This window comes from Bos mutus, chromosome 1 (assembly GCF_027580195.1).
Source record: "Bos mutus isolate GX-2022 chromosome 1, NWIPB_WYAK_1.1, whole genome shotgun sequence".
Classification (NCBI taxonomy): domain Eukaryota; kingdom Metazoa; phylum Chordata; class Mammalia; order Artiodactyla; family Bovidae; genus Bos; species Bos mutus.
Window position 1 is genome coordinate 119,695,022 of NC_091617.1, and position 26,662 is coordinate 119,721,683.

General features: G+C 39.1%; 1 long non-coding RNA gene and 1 pseudogene across 1 annotated transcript in view; one reads left to right on the plus strand and one right to left on the minus strand.

Moving 5' to 3' along the window:
• The window catches only part of LOC138988644 (uncharacterized), a 326,541-nt gene that overhangs the window by 290,029 nt on the left and 9,850 nt on the right, over positions 1-26,662 (minus strand). The gene's annotated exons all lie outside the window — the stretch shown is intronic.
• LOC106700999 (large ribosomal subunit protein uL23-like) lies at positions 15,183-16,152 on the plus strand (annotated as a pseudogene).

A 26,662-nucleotide genomic window follows, 5' to 3' on the forward strand; every position in this document is an offset into this window, starting at 1 on the left:
ACTACTGGAAAAACCATAGCCTTGACTAGAAGGACCTTTGTTGGCAAAGCAATGTCTTTGCTTTTTAATATGCTGTCTAGGTTGGTCATAACTTTCCCTCTGAGGAACAAGCATATTTTAATTTCATGGCTGCAGTCACCATCTGCAGTAAATTTGGAGGAACCAAGGTATTAATTAATGGAGAAGAAAACCTAGGTTCTGCAAAATCAGTAAGTCCTTGAAGACTAATCAACAAAAGAAGACAGCCTTTATTCTCATTTCCCACTGATGTGCTATGTGACTTCAGTCTTGTCCAACTCTTTGTGATCCTATGGACTGTAGCCCACCAGGTTCCTCTGAGTGGGTTGCCACTTCCACCTCCAGGGGATCTTCCTGACCCAGGATTCAAATCCAATTCTCTTAGGTCCCCAGGATTGGCAGGCGGGTCCTTTACCACTAGCATCACCTGAGAAACCTCAAAAATTACCACTTAGGTTTCTTTTGAGCTGTTGGAGGTATTCCTTCAAACTAGAAATTTTGTTCTTGTTTAGCTGTTACGTCATGTCCAACTCTTTGTGACCCATGGACTGTAGCCTGCCAGGCTCCTCTGTCCATGGGATTTTCAAATAAGAATACTGGAATGAGTTGCCATTTCCACCTCCAGGGGATCTTCCCAACACAGGGATGGAATCCATGTCTCTTACATCTCCTGCATTAGCAGGCAGGTTCTTTACCACTAGTACCACCTGGGAAACTCATTTCCCACTGAAACTGTTTCTAAACCTTCAAGCCCCAACCATAAATACTAGACCCCAGGTGAGCGTCTAGGAACATGTCCACTAAACTGCCTGATTCTAGCTCCAAGATTTTCTCCATCTCTCTTTTGTATGTTTAATATCTCCCCTTGTCTACATTAACTTATGGATATATCATTTTACCCATCTCAAAAAAAACTATCCCCCTTATGTATGTTCCCATTTCCCTATGCCCATCCTCTCTACATGTCTTGTAGGACTGCATTACATTCAGCACCCCCAGCTTTCTACTGTCCCTGCTACTAAGCAAATAAAACTAACCACCACAATAATCACTAACATGGATTAAGCACTTACTAGGTTTCAGGCATGATGCTTTATACACTGTGTCATCAAAAACTCATAGTACAGGTACTATTATTATTCCTTCTCTACCTACGAGAAGATATTTACTGAATGAAGCCTGAGGAAATAAGGCTTAGAGAAGGACTCAAAAAGAGCTACTTTCTGAGGAACATCACCTGTACACTGATGAGTCGTAATATAAACAATTCCAGAACTGGCTGCTCCTTCCTGAGCTCCAGAGCCATGTTCTGAACATCCTGCATGACATTTCCATTTGAATAATCTACTGAAAACCCAAACTCTATATGCACAGAACTGAACCTATAATCTCTCCCTTGAATATATCTGCTGGTAATCTATACTAGGTTCCTGAGACTGACTCTTGATTCTTCCTTCTTCATCTTCTGTCCTTCTTCAACCACCACCATTAACTGCTCACCATGTCCCATGAAATGCACTTCCAAAATCTTCAATTCATGTCTTCCTTCCCCTACACTGCCCAAATCCAGCTCTACGTGGTTTCTTAACTATAACATCACAATTGCTACACACTTCAAATTCTGAACCACTTCATCCCTCCTCAACACACTAATCACAGCCATCTTCCCTACACAGATGGCTATGTCTATAGACTTCATACACAGCTCTGATCATCCCCATGCTTCAAACTTTCATGGACTCAAAGCTTAGCTCAAATGTTATTTCCTTTTTGAAAACTTCTGACTGTGCTCCCCACTCAAAGGAGAATTCGTCATCTCTACCTTTAGAGAGTTTCCTTCTTTTTGTTCATATGCTAGGATAGTGTTTCTCACATTTTAATATGTGGTTGTACATGTTATGTCTCAGGCTTCCCAGGTGGCTCAGTGGTGAAGAATCCACCTTCAGTGCAGGAAACGTGAGTTCAATCCCTGGGTGAGTCAGGCAGATGCCCTGGAGAAGGAAATGGCAATCCACTCCAGTATTCTTGCCTGAGAAATCCCATAGACAGAGGAGCCTGGAGGGCTACAGTCCATGGGGTCACAAAGAGTCAAACGTGACTTAGCAGCCAAAGAACAACAGTGTTATATTTCTGTCCTCTCAGCCCAGATTGCCTTCGTGGTAGGATCTGGACTTACCCACCTTTGCATACCCAGCATCAAGATAGTGCTGTACGCCCATGTTAGATAAATATTTATCTAATTAATCGATTTAGAAATGAGGGATGATAACCATACAGTATAATGTCTATGTGCTGAAACAAGCTCTAACCACATCCTTTTCCAAATATGAGGACATTAATGAGACATTTTACTACAAAAATCTCACTAGAAGGAAAACAGTAGTGAGAAACAGTGTCTAGTAGTCCTAGTCCGAAGCAGATGTCAAATTTCATAGAAACTTTGCACAAAACATTTGTTCAGATCAGGTTTGTAGTCTGTAAAGATGCAGAGGTCAGATAACTAGCAGATTAATTTCTCGATGCACTGCCATTTTGAAGACTTATCTGAACATTTCTAAGGTTTCTTCTTCCCATCTTCCTCTGCTTTATCCTTTACACCCCCATCATTGAGGATGTTAATAGCCTTTAAAGAAATCAATATCCTGCCATGGGGCTTTTCACAAGGAGCACAGCGCAGTTCTAGCAGGTGAGTCATTACAGCACTGGCTATGGAAACAGCTGCAAACCTTTTTCAGGGATATCAGCTGGTTTGCAAAAGGGCAGAATGTGGCCTTAAGATGAAACTGAATGCAAAGTCAAAATTAATTTAACTTATATTTTATTTATGATTCAATGAATTAATAATCAAGGATATTTGCATGGGCAAGTTTTTTAAGCAGTATCTTTTGATTGAATTAGTATTTCCCTCCACAAGATACTTAAAATACTAGCATAATAGAGCATATTGGAATAAAATCTAAAGCTCAATTTGTGAAAATTCTTTATATCTTAGGCAGGTGTTACGAATCCAAATTTGTGAGTAGGTAGCAAGTGATGCCACATTACCTTATATGGGATAAAGCTCATCCATAACAAACTGTTTTAATGAAATTTTCCTTTACTAAAATTGTATTACAAGTGTGGGACATATTGACCTAAATGTCTGATCTAAATCAATATCCTTAAGTATTATTTTTCTAACTATGTCCAAGAAGCCTTTTCAAGTAAGAATCTACTCAGGTTCAAGACTGATAAAGAAAGTAGGAATAAACACTATTTTGGTACCAAGAAACTGAGAGGCATAACCCAAGTGGTTCCACATTTCCCAAAGGAGTTAACTATTACTACTAATGAATTTAAAGTCTCCTTGAGCTACCCCTAACCTTTCATTCCTATGTGACATGTATACATCCAGATCTTTCCTTGCAATTATTTTCATGTATTTCATATGAAGAAACAAATAACTGTGTCTGAGGCCTGTATACCATGCCAATCACATTATTCTGCAACTTATTTTCATCTGTCTGTGGTTAAAAATAGACAGCCTAGGGTCAAACCACAACTTGGCCAATTTACCACCTGTGTGACCTCAAACAAGCTACTTACTCTCCTTCCTGCTTCAGTGTTTCTATTTGAGAGTTGGGGATAATAAATATTACCTCCCTCCTAGGATTTTGTAAGGTTTAAATGTAAATCCTTTAGAGTAATGCTTGATACACAGCATAAACTCTATATGTGTTAGCTTATTGGTATTATCAGATGCTAGTCTCTCCCTTAAACTTCTCAATTTTTTAACGTTATTCCAAATTCTGGAGATTGCCAGGAGAAATATCAATAACCTGAGATATGCAGATGACACCACCCTTATGGCAGAAAGTGAAGAGGAACTACAAAGCCTCTTGATGAAGGTGAAAGAGGAGAGTGAAAAAGTTGGCTTAAAGCTCAACATTCAGAAAACGAAGATCATGGCATCTGGTCCCATCACTTCATGGGAAATAGATGGGGAAACAGTGGAAACAGTGTCAGACTTTATTTTTTGTGGCTCCAAAATCACTGCAGATGGTGACTGCAACCATGAAATTAAAAGATGCTTACTCCTTGGAAGGAAAGTTATGACCATCCTAGATAGCATATTGAAAAGTAGAGATATTACTTTGCCAACAAAGGTCCATCTAGTCAAGGCTATGGTTTTTCCAGTGGTCATGTATGGATATGAGAGTTGGACTGTGAAGAAAGCTGAGTGCCAAAGAATTGATGGTTTTGAACTGTGGTGTTGGAGAAGACTCTTGAGAGTCCCTTGGACTGCAAGGAGATCCAACCAGTCCGTCCTAAAGGAGATAAGTCCTGGGTGTTCATTGGAAGGACTGATGCTAAAGCTGAAACTCTAATACTTTGGCCACCTGATTTGAAGAGTTGACTCATTGGAAAAGACTCTGATGCTGGGAGGGATTGGGGGCAGGAGGAGAAGGGGATTACAGAGGATGAGATGGCTGGATGGCATCACCTACTCGATGGACATGAGTTTGGATGAACTCCGGGAGTTGGTGATGGACAGGGGAGGCCTGGTGTGCTGCAATTCATGGGGTCGCAAAGACTCAGACACGACTGAGCGACTGAACTGAACTGAAGATACTAAAAGAAATCATGGTTTATGATAAATTCGTATTTGTTTTCATATAAAAAGATTTTTATGAAATATTCATGTAGAATCAAAGCTTATGCTATTTAAGGAAATACAAAGATAGGTATACATTGCAATAATTTTAATAAAGATAATATAGGAAAAATTATAGTGCCATATGTTAAACAAGTCTAAACATCTTGATAATACGTGCTATTCATTTCAGTTCAGTTCAGTCGTTCAGTCGTGTCCGACTCTTTGCGACCCCATGCATCCCAGCACGCCAGGCCTCCCTGTCCATCACCAACTCCCAGAGTTCACTCAGACTCACATCCATCGAGTCGGTGATGCCATCCAGCCATCTCATCCTCTGTAATCCCCTTCTCCTCCTGCCCCCAATCCCTCCCAGCATCAGAGTCTTTTCCAATGAGTCAACTCTTCAAATCAGGTGGCCAAAGTATTAGAGTTTCAGCTTTAGCATCAGTCCTTCCAATGAACACCCAGGACTTATCTCCTTTAGGACGGACTGGTTGGATCTCCTTGCAGTCCAAGGGACTCTCAAGAGTCTTCTCCAACACCACAGTTCAAAACCATCAATTCTTTGGCACTCAGCTTTCTTCACAGTCCAACTCTCATATCCATACATGACCACTGGAAAAACCATAGCCTTGACTAGATGGACCTTTGTTGGCAAAGTAATATCTCTACTTTTCAATATGCTATCTAGGATGGTCATAACTTTCCTTCCAAGGAGTAAGCATCTTTTAATTTCATGGTTGCAGTCACCATCTGCAGTGATTTTGGAGCCACAAAAAATAAAGTCTGACACTGTTTCCACTGTTTCCCCATCTATTTCCCATGAAGTGATGGGACCAGATGCCATGATCTTCGTTTTCTGAATGTTGAGCTTTAAGCCAACTTTTTCACTCTCCTCTTTCACCTTCATCAAGAGGCTTTGTAGTTCCTCTTCACTTTCTGCCATAAGGGTGGTGTCATCTGCATATCTCAGGTTATTGATATTTCTCCCGGCAATCTTGATTCTAGCTTGTGCTTCTTCCAGGCCAGTGTTTACATACTGCATGAGAATTGTTTAATGCCCACATTATATACTGTTTGTAAAGTATGTGTTTAATCTGCACACAGAACTAGAGTTTAATTTGTATTTTAAAATTAAAATCAATTATGTAAAAATTTTCTCTGGTAAAATCTATTATTTACCAGAAACCATAACTATGTAATTCAATTAAAATACTCCTCATCTAGTGAATTTTAATGTGTATGTGCTGCATATACATTACCTTGTGGAGTAAAGTTTTCATTTAATCAGGGTTTAAGAAAGCATGTAAATATATTCATTCCCACATAAAATGTTTGAAAGAAGAGACATATGTATATCTCATTAAGAAGCAATGGCTATGGTGTCTATGAGTTTCTGAAAGCTGAAGTATTTTGAGATACATTTTTCTGAAAGATAATAAAAAATTTTGAATGAAGTCAAGAAAATAATATTCATTGTTATGAAGTTACCAATCTTGTTGGGATACCAATAATGTGAATCAATTGCCTGAAATTTACAAACCTCAAAAGTATCAGCACCAATTTTCAGGAGCAAGCCATTTTAGCACAAAACACATGTAAGTGTGATCAAGTAATTCATCTTTAGGATTTCCAGGGGTTTTTTTTAATATTTGAAAAGAAGTAAAGTTTGCATATGATTTCAGTTCAGTTCAGTCGCTCAGTCATGTCCAATTCTTTGCAGCCCCATGGACTGCAGCACTCCAGGCTTCCCTCTCCATCCCCAACTCCCAGAGCTTACCCAAACTCATGTCCATTCAGTTGGTGATACCATCCAACAACCTCACCCTCTGTTGTCCCCTTCTCCTCCCAACTTCAATCTTTCCCAGCATCAGGGTCTTTTCAAATGAGTCAGCTCTTCGCATCAGGTGGCTAAAGTATTGGAGTTTCAGCCTCAACATCAGTCCTTCCAATGAACACTCAGGACTGATCTCCTTTAGGATGGACTGGTTGGCTCTCCATGTTGTCCAAGGGACTCTCAAGAGCCTTCTCCAATACCACAGTTCAAAAGCATCAATTCTTCCATACTCAGCTTTATTTATAGTCCAATTCTCACATCCATACATGACTACTGGAAAAACCATAGCTTTGACTATTCATATGATTAGCTACTATTAATTACAGATTATTTTTATTTACCATCTCAAAATATTTTAGAAAATGGATGATAGCTATTCAGAACCTCCTTTATTTATCTAATTCCACTTTTTATGCTATCAATGTTCTCCTTATAAAATGCTATAATGAAATAAGTTCATATTAGAACATTAGGTGGCTTTATAAATAGCTACTTTCTCAGTTGTCAGTTTGGAGGACAAGCCAGGTACCAAATTACATTTTTTATTATGCTTATTTTCTTATAAGACCCAAACTTACATTTCAGTGACTTTTCTTCGAACTTACTACTACTGAATCACAAAATGTTATCTTTGTCCTTAAGACCATGACAGAGAAATTTATCTGCATTCAGATTGCCTACTGGTTTGCAGTATTTCAATAATAAAACAGCAGGATTGAAGGCTCATGATGAGAAATCTGACTAATTACCTGTTAGATGATAGATGGTTGTAACTCGGCAGTGCCAGTCACTGAAAACAAAACACTTCAAGATATCAATCAGCTTCCTGACAAATCTAATTTCCCTCACATTCAGTGGACAATAAATGGGAATTTTACCTCTACATCTACATAGCAAGGTCTTAACTTTAAAATATGCCAAAGATATTTTAATAAAGTACAGATTTTTAAAAGTAAATTAGTATTTATTTACCTGACATATTCATATTTCAATCTCACAGCTTTTAAATAGATAGATGGTGGAAATAATTAACATTGTAAATCTGTATTGTATTCCATTGAGAAGGGCAAAATGTACTTAATAGTAGTTTTCCTATTTTCTTTCTGCATTTACATTTAACTCAAATTATTCATAACAACTCTAATGACTACGTTCACGCCCTTTTTTTTTTAATTTTGTGGTAAATGAGTTGGATGTACATTCTACCTGAGATTCAAAAAGCAGAATGTCCCAATTAACACTGCCACATACCAGCATGTGGGCAGAGTTAAAGCAAAGAGGGACTGAAGCATTGAAGTTGAATCTAGGCCCAGAGAAACACCCCTTTCCTCCTTATGAGGAGTGACTGCACAGTCAACATCTGGAATTGATGCTTAATTCTAATAAGGTATAACCGTCAACATCTTCAGTTCAGTCGCTCAGTCGTGTCCAACTCTTTGAGACCCCATGAATCACAGCACGCCAGGCCTCCCTGTCCATCACCAACTCCCGGAGTTCACTCAAACTCACGTCCGTCGAGTTGGTGATGCCATCCAGCCATCTCATCCTCTGTTGTCCCCGTCTCTTGTTGTCCCCAATCCCTCCCAGCATCAGAGTATTTTCCAATGAGTCAACTCTTCGAATCAGGTGGCCAAAGTACTGGAGTTTCAGCTTTAGCATCATTCCCTCCAAAGAAATCCCAGGGCTGATCTCCTTCAGAATGGACTGGTTGGATCTCCTTGCAGTCCAAGGGACTCTCAAGAGTCTTCTCCAACACCACAGTTCAAAAGCATCAATTCTTTGGTGCTCAGCTTTCTTCACAGTCCAACTCTCATATCCATACATGACCTTATTCCATGATTAAAAATAAGAAAATTAAAGGTGGCAGGAGAATGGAAAAAAGAAGAGAGAGTACTTCTGATTTATTGAATAAAAATGAACCTGTAGGCAAAGTTGGAAAAGTTTGATAGTGAATAGTCTGAAATCAAGCATTTTCAAAGGTTGTTAGTGGGAAGATATGTTGACGCAACTTCATTGAAGGACAATTTGGCAATTACTATTAAAACTTAAATGTTAGACATAGCTATCTACTTCAGGGATGTCTCCAATAATTATCCCCATAAATCTCTATGAATACTCACTGCAGTATTTGGCTATTATCCTTAATAACCAAAAAGAATTTTTTAACTGGAAATAAGTTCCCTCCATAGGGGATAGGTAATTGAACCAATAATCAATGTATGTACAAAACAATAGAACACTAGATAGCCAAACATGGTCTCTAGAAAGATGAGGCTGATCTATAGGTACTGTTTTCAAACAATATTCAAGACACATTTCAAGTGAAAATAAGCCAGATACATCTGAGCTTTCTAACAGAATCTAAATTAAAGGGCTAAATACAAATATGTGCTTGATGATAAACAGAAATTTTATGGAGGGACACATTAGAAAATGCCAAGTGTGACTGCCTTCAGGAAAGGAGTTTAGAGACTTTGAGACAGAGAGATTGCTTACTTTCCATCACATACTCTTAAATTTGTTTGAAATTGTATCATGCTCTTTTATCCTCTTTTTCAATAATAAATATACAAATGAGAAAATAAACAAGAAGAAAAGAAGGGAGAGAAGGAGTATATACACATGAGTCATTTTGACTCCAAAGCCCATCCCTCTCTAGCTGTTGTTCCACAGTCAAAAACTTGGAGAAACAGGATTAAATTTTTCAAAGCAGTCTAAATCCTGCACTTTCCTAACAGAATTATGAGAACAAAAACAAGACATTAGCCCGGGTTGGTACTAATGAGCTGAACTTGAACATGACCATCCCCTGAGGCTGATAGCTTGGCTGTGACCTAGTCTGTGACTAAGAATTGTGATTGAGTATTTGTGGATTGCAGTATCTGATTCAAGCCACCTGGGAGAATGAAAGCTCATTCTGGCAGCGTAGCTCTTCAATCTTACACTTTATCCACCCAGCTAGGCAAGTAACAGGATATGTAAGGACTAGAGTATTGATAAAAGTTTGAAAAGTATAACACTCCTCCCCAACTCATCCTACACAAGAATATTATGAAGATATTGAAGAAGGATACCTTTTTCCAGGGCAATAAAACACAAGTTGGTTTATACACATGCACACACTCATGATGCCTCATGCACTCTTTGCAGGATAAGACTTAGATACCTGGAACAATCAGAAAAAAATCTAGAAATGACCAAATGTACTGTCAGAACTAACTTTATAGAAGAAGAGGTAAGTCTTCAAACAATACATGATTAAGGAGCATTTATATATTTGACTAGGCTTCTCTCATAGGTCAGCAGTAAAGAATCCTCGTGCAAGGCAGGAGACTCAGGTTCAATTCCTGGGTCTGGAGGATACCCTGGAGAAGGAAATGACAGCCCACTCCAGTATCCTTGCCTGAAAAATCCCATGGATGGAGGAGCCTGACGGGCTACAGACAACAGGGTCACAAGTATTGGATATGACTTAGTGACTAAACCACCACATATTTGACTGAAAATCTCTACCACTAAAGATATTAGCACATTAAATACAAACTCAGGAGTCTAAAGTATAAAAGCTTTTGTCCCAATGTGATGAAAACCAGAGAGAGAGGTGTGACTTGTAGTGAAAACTCAGCTTGGAATGAAGAGGTGCAGGAAGCAGAGATGGACTCCAAGAGAAGAAAAAGCAAAACCTTTGCTTGTTTCCAAATCTTACCCAGGTCCAGTCTTGGCCAGAAAACTTGTAGGTACAGTAAGACAGTGGATAGTTGTATCAGTAACTAGAAAATGCATAGCATTTTTACCTTTTAACAATTTTTTCAATTTAATATATGTACATATAATCAAAATATAAAGATTAACTATGAAGACCAAAAAGCATTGCAAAATTACATTAAATGAGAAAATAAAAATAACTATGTGTCACATTGGGACTTCCCCAGTGGCACTAGTGGTAAAGAACCCACTCGCCAGTACAAGTAGAGGTAAGAGAGGAGGTTCCAATCCCTGGATCGGGAAGATCCCCTGGAGAAGGGCATGGCAATCCACTGCAGTATTCTTGTCCAGAGAATCCCGTGAACAGAGGAGCCTGGGGGGCTACAGTACACGGGGTCACAAAGAGTCAGACACGACTGAAGCAACTCAGCATGCATGCACGTGCCACTCGAGGATGTAGAGCAGCTCCATTTCTCACCAGGAATGGTATTCTATTTTTGCTGAGAAACTAAAATGGTATATTCTGTAAGTTATACAAAATAAAACCTATATTTACCGTACCAACCAACAATTCCACTCTTTAATTATTTATTTAAAGAAAATAAAATCATATATCTGACAAAGATGTGTACCTTAATGTTCATAGCAGCTTTATTCATATTCCCAAACTGCAAACAACCCAAATGTCCATCAACAAGTATATGTAGAAATAAGTTGTTGTATATTCATACAATTGAATACTGAATAGCACTAAAAAGGAATTACTGATGTACTGATACAAGCAACAACATTATGCTGAGTAAATGAAGCCATATATAAAAAAATATGTATCATATGTTTGCAATAGTATGAAACTCTAGAAAAAGCAAAGCTAATCTCCAGTGGCACAAAGTATGTCAGGGTTTGCCTGGATCCAGGACCATAAAGAGATTGATTGGGATGGAGTGATGAAATGCTTTTTTATATGCTGATTGTAGATAAGGCTACATAGGTATATAATTTTGTCAAAACTTTTTGAAACTTTTCCAAAATGTACACCAAAAATAGGTACATTTTATTATATGTGACTTATACTTTAATAAAGTTGATTTTTAAAACAAAGTATATGGCAACCCACTCCAGTATTCTTGCCTGGAGAATCCTATGGAGAGAAGAGCCTGGATGGCTACTGTCCATTGGGTCACACAGAGTCAGACACAACTGAAGCGACTTAGCATGCATGCATGCATTGGAGAAGGAAATGGCAACCCACTCCAGTATTCTTGCCTGGAGAATCCCAGGGACAGAGAGCCTGGTGGGCTGCCGTCTATGGGGTTGCACAGAATCGGACACAACTAAAGCGACTTAGCAGCAGCAGCAGCATCCATGCCAATAATTATAGCTGTGTAACAATAATTTGTCCTCACATATATATGGAGAAAACTTAAATTCAAAAAGATAAGTGCACTCCAATGTTCACAGCAGCACTATTTACAACAGCCAAGACATGGAAGCAACTTAAGTATCCATCTATACATGAGGGAATAAAATTGTGCCATATATATATATACAATGGACCAGTACTCAGTTATCAAAAAGAATGAAATGAGCCATTTGCAACAACATGGATGAACCTAGAGATTATCATACTAAGTGAAGTAAATCAGACAGAGAAAGAGAAATATCATATGACATCACTCTTATGTGGAATCTAAAAAGTGATACAAATGAACTTATTTACAAAACAGAAACAGACTCACCTACATAGAAGATAAACTTGCAGTTATTAAAAGGGAAAGGAGGGGGAAGAGTAAATTAAGAGTTTGGGATTAGCAGATACAAACTACTTTGTATAAAAAAAGATAAACAACAAGGTCCTACTGTACAGCACAGGAACTATATTCAATATCTTGTAATAAACTCTAATGGAAAAGAATCTGAAAAAATATATATATATCACTTTGTTATATACTAAAAACTAATGCAACATTGTAAATCAATTATCTTCAACTTTAAAAAATATTTCTTTTAAAAAAGCTATTTGCCCTTATAAATAAGTAGCAATTTGGAAGGAAAATAGATTAATGAAAGAAGTTTGATTTATTGAATAGTGGAGCTCTGGCTAAACCTTTTTTACGCTTTATTAAAATTCCATTAATTTTGCTAATATTCTAAATATGTATAGTGCATAAGACCATAACACTTACATATGTCTTTATATTATGATCAGCTAGTATATGAAACAAAATATGATTTTTCCTATCTACATTTTAAGTCAACAGAGTCTACCATATTCCAACTTTATGTTGATTTACTGATACACATATAAAAGATTGAGATTCTGGTCTTCAGGCACTTTCAATGTAGTATGAAAGGTATATGGGCTTCCCAGGTGGCTCAGTAGTAAAGAATCCTCCTGCCAATGCAGGAAACACGAGAGACATGGGTTCAATCCTGGGTCAGCTTCCTGCAGAAGAGAATGGCTACCCACTCCAGTATTCTTGCCTAGAAAATTCCAGGGACAGAGGAGCCTGGTGGGCTATAGTCCATGGATTCACAGAGTCGGACATGACTGAGCAACTGAGCACACACATGAAGGTATATGCTCCTTAAAAATACATTTATGGAATTTTCTGGTGATCCAGTGGTTAGGATGCCATGCTTCCACTGCAGGGGCGCAGGTTTGATCCCTGGTTAGAAACTAAGATCCCCGTGCTGCATGGCGCAGCCAAAAAATTAAAAATAAAAATACATTTAATCATTTGGTTGAGTTTGAAATAAATAAAGTCTGAGTGACTCAGACAGTAAAGAATCTGCCTGCAATGTGGAAGACCTGGGTTCAGTCCCTGGGTCAGGAAGATCCCCTGGAGGAGGGCATGACAACCCACTCCAGTATTCTTCCCCGGAGAATCCCATGGACAAAGGAGCCTGGCAGGCTACAGTCCATGAGAGTCAGACACAACTGAGCAACTAAGCACAGCACAGCTCTCATTTTTAAATCATGCATAATATGTGCACTTTGAAAATACTGAAGTTGGATCTATGTGAAGATTAAAAAATGGGAAAGAATGCAGACAGGGATTACCAACATATGAAGAAAAGAATAAAACAATGTAACACTCAAAAAGAAAATCTGAATGTAAGTTATTGAAAAAAAATCAAAGAAATGAAAAAAATTTAAAAAAGAAAAGAAAAGCATAAAAATGTAATACTTTGTATTCTATTCAAGTTTCCCAGATAGAATGCAAACTAATAAAACTAACTTATTTGAGGAATCAATTACTTCTATAATCAAATTGTATATGCCTACCTGCTAAGTTGCTTCAGTCATGCCCAACTCTTTGTGACCCTATGGACTGTAGCCCACCTGGCTCCTCTGTCCATGAGATTCTCCAGGCAAGAATACTGGAGTGGGTTGCCATGCCCTACTCCAGGGAATCCTCCTGACCCAGGTATTGAACCCATATCTCTTACATCTCCTGTGTGGGCAAGTGGGTTTTTTACCACTAGTGCCACCTGGGAAGCCCCCAAATTGTATGTGTGTGTGTGTGTGTGTATACACATATATATATATATATTATATGCTGTGCATTCATATGTATTAATCTAACAAATTTAAACTATGAAGAACATTCTAACACATAAAGTATCTTGAGTCCTTAATAAATTTATCAAAGTTTAACAGTCATGCCTCTTCTCTCTGATCATTGCTGCTGCTGCTAAGTTGCTTCAGTCATGTCCGACTCTGTGCGACCCCACAGACGGCAGCCCATCAGGCTCCCCCGTCCCTGGGATTCTCCAGGCAAGAACACTGGAGTGGGTTGCCATTTCCTTCTCCAATGCATGAAAGTGAAAAGTGAAAGTGAAATCGCTCAGTCATGTCCAACTCTTAGCGACCCCATGGACTGCAGCCTACCAGGCTCCTCTGTCCATGGGATTTTCCTGGAGTGGGTTGCCATTGCCTTCTCCGATCATTAGCAACTCACAAAGTTTTTCAAAGGACATAGTCACACATTTCCCACCAAAACATCAAATGAACCTTGAAATTAGACCCTAGGATTAGTCCACAATAGACAACAGAGGTCTTCAGAGAACTGCAATCTGGCAGGGCAAGGCAATGACATAAATCCACCAAAAATCATTCAAGGGGCAAACTAATGGGCAAATCAACATTTGAAAAGATGGATGCAATTAATGGACTAATTGCATTAAAAAAACAAAATTTAAAATATTATCTTTTACACTTAATAACAAATTTAATGATACTTTGTTTTTAGACACAAATAATGGATATCTCCCTCAGCAGTAAGAAGTATTCAACTCTTAACACTAGGATTCAGGAACAGAATGACAGACTTTGGCAGACAGAGGGGAAAGACAGAGGCTACAAAGAACTCAAGGTACTAGGGAAAATAAAAACAATTAAAACATAATGGGTTAAAATGTAAGTGTTCAGTGGTGAGTTGGTACTTATTTAATATTGACTCAAAAGACATAAAATTGTGGATAAAATAATATGGAATCTGAGATTTCCTTTGAAAGACTACATGGGGTAGGGAGTGGCTGCTGCTGCTGCTAAGTCACTTCAGTTGTGTCCGACTCTGTGCGACCCTATAGACGTCAGCCCACAAGGCTCCCCCGTCCCTGGCGTTCTCCAGGCAAGAGCACTGGAGTGGGTTGCCATTTCCTTCTCCAGTGCAGGAAAGTGAAAAGTGAGAATGAAGTCGCTCAGTCATGTCCGACTCTTAGCGACCCCATGGACTGCAGCCCACCAGGCTCCTCCGTCCATGGGATTTTCCAGGCAAGAGTACTGGAGTGGGTTGCCATTGCCTTCTCCAGGGAGTGGCTAAGGATATAGAAAAAACATGTATGGATGTTAGCTGATAATTGCTGAAACTGGATGATGGCTACATAAAGGTTTAAGATGTTTATCAGTTTCTTAAATATTTCAAATGACCCATGATAGCTTTTTAAAAAAGAAATTTAAAAAATAAGTGACCTGTTTTCATGAAGATGGTACCAAATGCAAAGAAGTAAGCCCCAGGCCCTCCCTATGTCATAGCCAAAGCAAAGACTTTGATGGCCAAGAAAGCAGTGTTGAAAGGCATTTACAGCCACAAAAAAAAAAAAGAAAAGAAAGAAAGAAAAAAGGAAAGGAAAAAAATCCAAAGGTCATCCACTTTCTGAAGGTCCAAAACACTGCAGCTTAGGAGGCAGCCCAAATATTCTTGGAAGAGCGCCCCCTAGGAGAAGCAAGCTTGACCACTACGCCTTCATAAAGTTCCCCCTCACCATGAAGTCAGCCAGGAAGAAAATTGAAGACAGCAGCACACTGCTGCTCATTGTGAATGCCAAGGCCAACAAGCACCAAATTAAACAGGCTTTGAGGAAGTTCTCTGACATGGACAGGCTAGAGTCAACACTCTGCTCAGGCCTGATGGAGAGAAGAAGGCATATGTTCAACTGGCTCCTGACTATGATGCCTTAGATGTTGCCAGCAAAATTGGGATCATTAAAACTGAGTCCAGCTGGCTAATTCTAAACATAAGTCTTCACTATTATAAATAAATAAATAATAAAAGTAAGTTAAAAAGGGGTGGAGAGTAGGCATAAAAGAGACTCTTAATTAAAGTGTCTATATAATTTACTGTCCAAACTGGAACATGTCAGGAATGAAAGGAGACAATATTAATACATAATAACTGGTACATGCCTAAGCCAGTGCTAAGCTGGGAAGTCCTGGATGTATGGTCATTCTGCTTTTAACCAGCAGGTTTCAAATATCAGGCTACTGAGATTTAAGATTTGTTGCAAAAACAGGAAATATAGAGAACAACCTGTAGTTGAGAACATTTAGATCATTAGCAACCAGTTGTTTTTAAGTCTGAAAGAACCAGTCTCAAATCATTGCCATCACCACTGATCCATCTGGACCAGAAGTCACAAACTGATGGCCTGGCGTCGGATCCAGCTTGCAGATGTGTTTGCATTGGCCTGCAATGTATTGGGTTACAGAGTACTTTTCTTAAAGTACTGAGTTTGTTGCCAACATTTCCAAGCTGAACGATGTCATGTTAAAATCCAGATTCCTAGCTTCTCTTCAAACACTTGAGTATTGAGAGCAGGCAGACATTCTCACATGGCAACTGACGAGCAGAGCTTTCTCTCCCTGCTCCACCCCAGTCCTCATCTCCTTCCAGTGATTTCTAATACCAGGCTGCTTTGCTTGGTTTCTTCTTGGACTCCTACAGATACCTGACTTTTCAACCTTCATACTAGACCAAGCTCTCATCCTCAGAACAATGAAAAGTGAGGTTGGCTGCAGAAGCTGTCATTTTATAAACCATCAAAAATAGACATCAACCAACCCAGATACTAAATGGGAAATTATCTGAAGATTTGTAGGGGATGTACTATTACTACTCTTTAAATAGGCCTAACAATAACAACAACCAACTAATTCTATTCAGAAAATTCCTCTTTAATTTTTCTACAGTTCAGATCATTTCATATTTCCCAAGTCACATAGCCTGAATGGTGTAAGTAAAGCTTCCAGAAATTCCCTTACTAAAAAATACAATAGCCAATCTACAGCCCACTGGCAAAATGAACAACTGAAGGTCCACCCCAATGACTGTTATCCACCCTGCTTCTTTCCACAAGCCTGAAACATCATTGAGTGTGTGATTGTTAGCAGATCTTCATTAATTACAAGTTTCATAAACAGGTGTGCAATGTGGGAGGTTGGGGAGAGACAGCTTCTGTCTTCATAAGAGTTTGGAACTAAAAGAGGTTTCTAGCTAGAAAGCATTCCAAAATAGGATGAATTATTTTGACAGTAGAGAGAATAGCATCAGAAGGCAAGGATTTCGTCCTGGAGATTGGTACCCAAACAACACTGGTACTTAGAAGAAAGGAAATGGAGAACTATATAGTTGGTTTCGTAACCAAATTATGAGAACTTACATGTTCTGAAAACATTATATTATGGCAGAAGACTCTGTGGCCTGAAAGGGGTCTCTCAGGATTCAGAGAACTGTGTTTGCTTGTGTAGTGTTGGTCCTAATCCAAGGAGAGTTGTCAAAGATGAGTTTAGGACTCTTTCTTTTCTACTGGTTTCCTTATGAAATTTCCACTGTAGCCAGGCTGCAGTCCACTGGTGTCTCCATATAGACTATTCAAAATGCTTTGGCCTTTCCTATGATTTTTGGATTTCCACTTAACATTTCATTTCATTTGTATTAGTGTTTGAGGGTAGGGATAACTGACATTCTTACTACTAAAACGGAGAATCATCTGTTTAGAGAACCATCTTAAACACTTTGTGGTCATTTATCTAACTGAAAACTATGGAATGATTAAGAGAAGTAAGATAAGCTATAAAGAATAGCATGGGGACTTCCCTCATGGTCCAGCAATTAAGAATCCGCCTTGTAATGCAGGGGATGCAGGTTCAGTCTCCGGTTGGTGAACTAAGAGCCCACATGCGGTGAAGAAACTAAGCCCCGGTCCTGAAACTAGGGTCCACGCACCAAAACAGCAATACAGCAAAGACCCCAAGTGCTACTACTAGGACCCAAGGCAACCAAATAAATAAATACATAAATAAATATATATCTAAAAAGAATAGTATGACTCCCTAGCACATATTGCTCTGAGAAAAATCTGCAGAAAACAATACCATTTTATTCATCTTATATACTCATCGTGTCCAGTTCTTTTCTTCCTTTGTCTCCTTCAAACCCACTGCAAAGATATGTTTATCTCTACCACCACAATCGCAACAGTTTACATCAAATAGCCTCTACTTCACTGAATCAGACAAACAATCACTTCATTTATCTGATGGCCTATAATCAATATTTTACACAGCCCATCATTCCTTCCTTCTTGAAAGACTTTCTTCCCTTCACCTGGCTTCCTGGACACCACCCTCTCTTGGATGTCCTTTCTCATTGTTTCTTAGCCTCCTTTGCTAACTCTTGCATATCTCTAAGACTCCTAAATATTGGGGTGCCAAAGATGGGATTTGCATGTGTGCTAAGTCGCTTCAGTCATGTCCAACTCTGCAACACTATGGACTGTAGCCTGCTACACTCCTCTGTCCATGAGATTCTCCAGGCAAGAATACTGGAGTGGGTTGCCATGCCCTCCTCCAGGGAATATTCCCAACCCAGGGATCGAACCCGCATCTCTTTTGTCTCCTGCATTGGCAGGCAGGTTCTCTACCGCTAGCACCACCTGGAAAGCCCACAGGAAGACTTCTAAATATTGGGGTGCCAAAGATGGGCTTTAAACCTCTTCTTTTGTACCTTTATATTCATTTCTCTGTGGTCTCACTCAGTCTCAAGGCTGTAAATACTGTCACTATGCTGATCACTCAAATTCAACTGCCTGCTCAACCACTCCACCCAAATGTCTAAAGTGAAAGTGTTAGGTTCTCAGTCATGTCTGACTCTGCGACTCCATGGACTGCAGCCTGCCAGGCTCCTCTGTGAATTTTCAAGGCAAGAATACTGGCATGGGTAGCCATTCCCTTCTCCAGGGGATCTTCCTGACCCACGGATTGAACCCCAATTTCCCGCATTCTTTACCATGGCATCTTTAACATTCCCAAAACCACATTCCTGACTTTCCCACACACACACACACACACACATACATACTAAAAACCTTCTCCTTCCACAGTCTTCTGTATCTCAGCTAGTGAAAACTCCATTCCTGTTATTCAAGTTCAAGAACTTGTTGTCAACTCTGACTTCTCTCTCTCTCACGTGGACATCTAATCTATAAGAAACCTCTGTTGGCTCTATCTTCAGAACCAATCCACAACCTTGACTACTCACCACTTACCTGCTACATACTTCTTTGTCAAAGTCACTGTGAGCTCTTGCCTGGATCATAGCAACAGCTTCCTAACATCCAACCACTGCCAGTCTCCTTCAGTCTGGTCTCAACACAGAAATCATAATGATCCACATAAAATGTTTCAGATCAGGGATTCCCCTGGTGGTCCAGTGGCTAAGACTCTGTGCTCCCAATGCAGGGTGCCCGGCCTGGTCAGGGAACTAGATCCCACCTGCTGCAACTAAGAGCTCATGCTGCAGCAAAAATGTCCAGCATGCCACACTAAGACCTGGCACAGCCAAATAATTTTTTTTTATGTCAGATCAGGTTACTCTGCCCAAAACCTTATAGTGTCTTCTACTTCACAGAGAATAAAAGCCAAAGGCCTCTAACTTGTTGGTGATAACCTGAATGATCAGTCACCCACCTCCTTCCCCCAGCTCCCAGTATTTCTCAGTCACCCTGACCGCTCCCACTCTCTCCTCATTCAGTCTGCTTCAGACTCACAGAACCTCTTCGTGTTTTTTGAACCTGCATGTCACTTGATGTTCCCTCTGCTTAGAATGTCCTTTCTCTAGATGACCTCTTACTAGTCTTGGCTCAAAGCTCACCTCAGTTGGAGTTCTTCTCTGACCACTGTAATTGTTCCCTACTTATCCTCAGGATTTATTTTTTGGGGACAGCAATTATGATCTTATCAAATATAACACTTATTTAGTTTTATCTCTGCATACCCTAGAAGGTAAACTCCATGCAGGCAAGAATTTTTTTATTCATTTTATTTTTTTATCCATTTCATTAAATGCTAAATCCCCAGTGCACAACTTGTGTGTATGTGTGTGCTCAATCACATCTGACTCCTTGCGACCCCATGGGCTGTGGTCCACCAGGCTCCTCTGTCCATGGAATTTTCCAGGCAGGAATAATGGAGTGAAGGGATTTGATCCCTTCCCAACCCAGGGATCAAATCCGTATCTCTTGAGTCCTCTGCATTGGCAGGTGGATTCTTCATCACTGTACCCCATAAGAAGCCCATGAGTATATGTGCATATCTCCAAACCTAGTTTAGCTCTAGGGAGAGCAGTGGTGGGGTAGGAGGGTTGGTAAATGGGCTCAGGATTGGTGTGGCTGGAAAGTCTATAAATATGGTACTTTATAAGGACTGTTTTAAGCTTTTAAGTCTGATACAGTCATTAATTCTTCTTATGTAATGGGAGATTGATTATTTCTTAATAATTACCTAATGTATCACAGGTACTACTATGTAGCCCCTATCTGCTGTTCCCATACTCCAGCTACATCTGACTGGATCAGTTGTTATTATTTAGTCGATAAGTCATATCTGACTCTTTTACAACCCCATGTACTGTAGCCTGCCAGGCTCCTCTGTCCATAGGGTTCTCCAGGCAAGAACACTGGAGTGGGTTGCCATGCCCTCCTCCAGGGGATCTTCAGGATAGAACCTGCATCTCCTGCATCGGCAGGCAGATTCTTTACCACTAAACCATTAGGGAAGCCGACTGGACTAGAGTATATATCTAATTAAAGGTGGGAAAAAAAATCAGATCATCTCTCCCAGGAATTTGGAATAGAGATGTGGAGAGATTAAGTCAGTCAGAGAACTGTGAAGACTGAAACTATAGACCATGTAGAGTCTGAGACTATTATCAACCAACACCATATGTAAAGTGAATTTTTAGACACACAAAAAAACCATAATTAAGGAAAGAAAGCTTATGAGAAGGAAGAACAGAATAGATGGTGCAGACATATAGAGACAGTGAGACATCTGGTCTTCCACTTTTCAGTGCCATCCACATATCTAAGCTCTGTTTCATTTACTCATGCTCTTTCCTAACAATAAAACCGTTTATCATGAGCTGCTTTAAACAGAATTGGATTCCTTACAACGTTAGACTCTTAACTTAAATATCCACTATATTTTCCATGGTACAAACTAAGACAATATTCCAACACTTGAAAAAATATATAAAATACACAAAAAGGTTCTCAATGCTGAATCTACTGCTTTTAATTTTAAAAAGTATAAGAAGGCGAAAACCAAGTCTGATTCTTGCCTTTGCAGGATTGCTCATATTCACATTAATTTGCATGCCCTCATTATTTAAGTTTGATCACTAGTAAAGCTATTATTTAACATTTATTCAGCAAAAGCTCCTTAATTCTGCCATACATTCCCATCCATTAAAACAGCTGTTTTGAGCCTAAATATCCCAAGCCCTTGGTGAGAAGAGTTGTATGTAATTTGCTACTACTAATAAAGTACATAAATTTACAAACTATTTCCCTTTTTTATAAACTCACACAGCTGGAGTTCCTTGCATTCCTACACGCATTCAACAGTGGAAGAAAAAGTGTTGGGTTGACTAGTAAATCACACATTATCTTCAGCCTGTATTACTAGGGCCCAGTTCGTCATTTGAAATATCCAAAGGGAGTAGGTGACACAAATGTGTACTTCACATTGCACCTTCTTAATATACAGGTCACCTACTCAGAAAGGCATTCTCTGGCTCCACCAAAAAAGTTTCTATCATGTTATTCTTTCTGAGTATTAATTCACTATCATCCGATACTTTTCTCGTTAGCTTTTGCTTTGTCTTTCCCACTGGAACATAGTTCTGTGAGAACTGGAACCCAACTTGTCTGTTTTGCTCATCACCATTTCCCTAGTACTTCAGAGTATGTTGTACCTGGCACAAAATAGGCACTGAGCAAATACTTGTGGAGAGGATAAATGGATGGTATAATGAACACACCAAGACGTTCCTGCCCCGGGGCCTTTATACTTTCTTTCCTGAGCCAGAATCTCCCACCCCTTATTCTTCTCATGGCTAATTCCTGTACAGCATTTGGGTCTCAGTCACTGGCTCCTCAGAAAGGCCACTGATGACACTAGACATTCTATCTCTCAGTGTCTTCTCTAACCTGTCACCTTATTTTGGTTTAACACAGCCCTTAAGTCTATCCAAAGTTCCTATTTATATGTGTTCTTTCCATGTTTATTATCATCACCTGTCTACTCACTGAAGTGTAATTTCCACAAGGAACTTTGACTGGTTCATCACCTGTCTCTAGAAACTAGAAGAGGGCCTGATTCTTAAGAGGCAGTCAATAAATATTTGTTAAGTGAGTGAATGAAAGGTTGAAAACTGCAGTTTTAAAATATATGCCCACATACACACTATTACTGTTCTTCAGTATTGGGATTCAAACAACAAACTAAATTGCTATAAGCACAAGTAATTTTTTAACAATTATAATATCACATATGATATACATCAAAAGATTGCCAAATTATATTTCAGATGGATTTAAAATCCCAGTTGGGTACAAGTAGTACATGGTCAGTAGTTAGTTCAACTTTGACTAGCTGCACTTATAGTTTCCAAGAGAAAATCTTCCTTTCTTTCCTCATATGGACTGGAAACTAAAATTGCAAAGGAGGTGTTGCTACAATAAAACCACAACCAGTCAGACTTGCTACACGTATTTCACCATTCAATATATTTCTATAGGCAGACAGACAGAATTCCTAAAGAAAGAAAATTTTCTAATTCCAAAAAGCACCTTCCCATGCCTACTTCCCCAAACAAAATTAAGTTCCACTTCGTAACAGTCTCAGGTCTAAAAGGGGGGGTGCAGTTTCCTCCCCAGAACCAGAAAATCACAATTATAACCACCTCAAGTCATCAGTAACTGGGTTAGCCCATAGGAGGCAGACTAAAGCTGTCAATCGTGAAGACATTTACCCCTCTAAGACAATTTACCTTACAATCCCATAGCCTCCACCTATAACCATTTCCTACCAATCTATGGGCACCTGTGAGATCTCCCTTACACGCATCACCTTTTGGAAATCTTTTCTGATTGACTTCATTTAGTCAACCATAATGATAATCAGACAACAAATATTTATTGAACAAACATTATGGAGCTGACATAATCTGTGTAGTGAGAACACATCAGTAAAGAAAACAGAGAAAAATGTTCACCCCCATGGAGCTTATATTCTAACTACCTCACATCCACTTCAAAAGCAGAAAAATATAGATATGATAAATACCAGGCATTTGAGAAAGATGACTACTTAAATTCACGGATACATCAACAGATACAATGTTGGTACATAAACACAAGGTTACCCAGTATCATCCAGGGAACTCAGATTTGCATCACTAAAGAGAATATTTGGGGTATGAATCAGCTATGTTGCTTTCCAATCGTTTTCATGTAACATTATGTGTGCCTGTTATCCTCATTATAGACTTCCCTTGGGCAGAAAATATGTCCTTCATTTTCTTTGTACTATGTTCAGGGGGCAAGTTATACGGTGCCCCCAAATGACTATGAGTTCATTAACTGTTTGTTAAATAATACATTGCACTTATATAGTGTTTTAAACTTCATAAAAGGCACTTTCATGTGCATTATTATTACTAACATAGTGTACTTATTCTTACTCTAATACTAGATCAAGAAGAAGACAGTGAATTGCAGTAAGGGGACTGGTGGGAACACAAGTAGTATGTTTGAGACAACCACTTTTGCATGCCAAGAACCAGTTTTGTTTATGTTTTTCTACATTTCTACTAAAGTCAAGATACTAGCAAGTGCAGGAATCTGGCAAATTTAAAATCATAGCAATGGAAATCAGAGAAAGAAAAGAAAACCTGGGCTCAGAAAAAAACTCAAATCCAAGGGCAAAGTCTATGGCTTTAGTTAGTGATTTTTAAGCTTCATTTAAATAAAATGCGCTTTCCTGGGAATTCCCTGGCAGTCCAGTGGTTAAGACTTCATGATTTCACTGCCAAGGGTGTGGTTCAATCTCTAGTGGAGGAACTAAGATCTCACAAGCTGCATGGCACAGCCAAAGAAATAAAAAATTAAAAAAATTCACAGTCCTGATGAGCATCCTAACCCAGACATCCTGATTCATTAGACCTGGAGTAAAGGCAAGGAATATGAATTTTTACAAACATCCTCCAAATGATTTTGATGCTAACCCTCTGGGAAATGGTGGCCCAGAGAGAGTTTAACTTGACTATAAAGGTTGGACCAGGGAAGGTTAGTCAGTTCAATGCATGGCATCCAAAGCTTGGCATGTTCGAATATGGTTTGGTACCAGAAGTCTGTCATAGCAGGCATAGCACAGTGATGAGAAAAGTCACCATTTTTGAGTGTGGTCAGAATAACCACTGCTACTGGAGATGACTGGACCAGGATCTAGCCCCGGAAAGGAAAGGGCTAGACTGCTTCCAATGTTGGTCTAGGGCTCAATCTCAGGTCTAGGGCTGTTTTGTACCCTAGGGGAGATTTGAGTTCAAGGCAGGAAAACCTGGCACAGCCAACACATGTAGAATCCCAATCTATGGGAAGATCAGTCAGGAGGGTAAACTTGCCCTTTGAAGGGCTTATTTGTCCTCGTCCCTAATATTCCAAACAAGGCTAGAAAATTAGGAAGGGCAACATAATCTAAAAATAGAGATATGTTATGAAAACCCAAGTCTGAAAATCATGATTCAGCTCCAAGTTCCACAATGAATTACAGTTGAGGATGCTATATTCTCTCTCCAGCAGGAATGGCCCAGAGAGTCTGACGGGCAGATGTGGTATAAAGGAAGAAACAATGAGGCAGGGGTTAACCCTGAACTTCAAGAGTCTCCATCCCCCACCAGGGAAGTGGATGCCCCAGCATTATGCTCTACCAATAATCTCATTTTAAAATCTACAGCTATCATTGTTTTCCTCACATACTGAGAACGGTTCTATTGTAATCAGTGCACAAAACAAGCACAAACGGAAAGTAACAACTATGTCTTTCCAGAGATCTCAGAACAACCAGACAGCAAACATTCAAGTAACTGCAAGTTTAAATTATTAAGCAACATTTTCACTAGCAAGGTGTTAGCAAAACAGAGCAGGACTCTATGGTCTTGCCACCCATGTACTCAGCCTGCCTTTTGTCTGTGGAAAAACTTTAGCCAAAGAGTAAGTTTAATCAGAGAAGTGAGAAGATGCAGAAACAAAGGAAAACAGTCAAAGGAGACCAAATAATACTTTAGTCATTAAGCATAGTCAAAGACCTTCAGTTCATTCTCAAGGGCCATAGATAATATTCTGATTCATACCCTGCAAGCTGTCTTACAGATAGTAAAACTCCAGGTGGGGAAGTTAACTACATGATGACCAGACTGTAGCCATGTCATAAGCTGTCACAGTTCTGAGAACTGACCTCAAAGAAATGGAAACAAACCAACCCTAGAACTGAAGATTAACTGTACCTAAAAACAATCAAGATGATGCAGGTCAGACTACAGCATGACCAATTTCAAGATGACTGTCAGAGGTGACTATACTATTTCGCCATGTAGCCCCCTTACTCTGTCTATAAAAGCTCTTGCCCCCTGATTGTCACCAGGGAGATTTGGCCTTTGGATAGGCATCCCCGCCCACCCCACCCCCCACCGCCCCGTCCAAGGTTGCCAACTTCCAAAATAAAGCAAAATTTCCTTTCCATCAACCTGGCCTCTTTATAGACTTTTGAGTGGCGAGCAGCCGGATCCTATTTCAGTCACATTAGGAATTTATATCTAACATATAGGGGTATATGGAAAAATACTGGGATTTATTTAAACCAGAGGGAGTATTTTATAGGTGTGAAAATGCAAATTGAAAGAGGTTCATTGGCTTTTTCAAGTATACACATAGGTAGTCCAAGATGAAGGAAATAAACCTCGACCTTTTTAATTTTAAATTCCAAACATTTTCATCCTAACTTTTGACTTCTCTGCTGACACTTTTAAAGTGATAATTTAGTGGGATATTTTTTCCTGGCTTTTTTTTTTACTATTAAGAAAAAAAATATTTATAGAAGTAGTGAGAATATCATCAAGTTCCGATCACCCAGCAATAAAAATCTTGATTCTTTTTTCACTCACTCACCACCCCTCCCCCAAGGTTATTGAAGCAAATTCTAGACATTGTATTACCTCATCCATAAACAGTTTGGCATAGAACTCTAAAGGATCAGTACTCTCTTTTTAAAAATTAACCATAACATATGGCTTCATACAATTTAATAAGATAAGAAAACGTTATACATAAATCACAGTGCATGAATTCATATTTATTATTGTATGAATAATTGGTGGGGGGTTGCCTTGGGTAGTATGAAGTTGAAATTCAAGACATATAGGTGATAGTTTTTTAAGCACAATGGTTTTTCCATATCACTATGTGTTCATCTTATTTTTTATAAAGGGAATTTATAGTCATCATATTTTTCCAAACTCAGAAACTTCTGAGTAAATTATTCTGATTCCACTGTGACTATTAGACTCTGGGAATTGTGAGATTTCCCACTTGAAGCTTCCATCTTCATTGATTATGAAGATAATCAACTGAATTATTCTTTTCCTCTTGAGAACTACAGAGCTCCTTGATTCCAGTGGCTAATAAAGGCTCTGTTATTAGAAGTAAAACTGTTAAAAGGATCAAGTACAGCAACCTAAAAGCTCAAACCAGGCAGTGTTTCAGAAAAACACACTAGTTGCTTTGAAAAAGCTACTCTGCTTTATAGCAAACATTAACTATATATAGTTAAATAATAAATATTT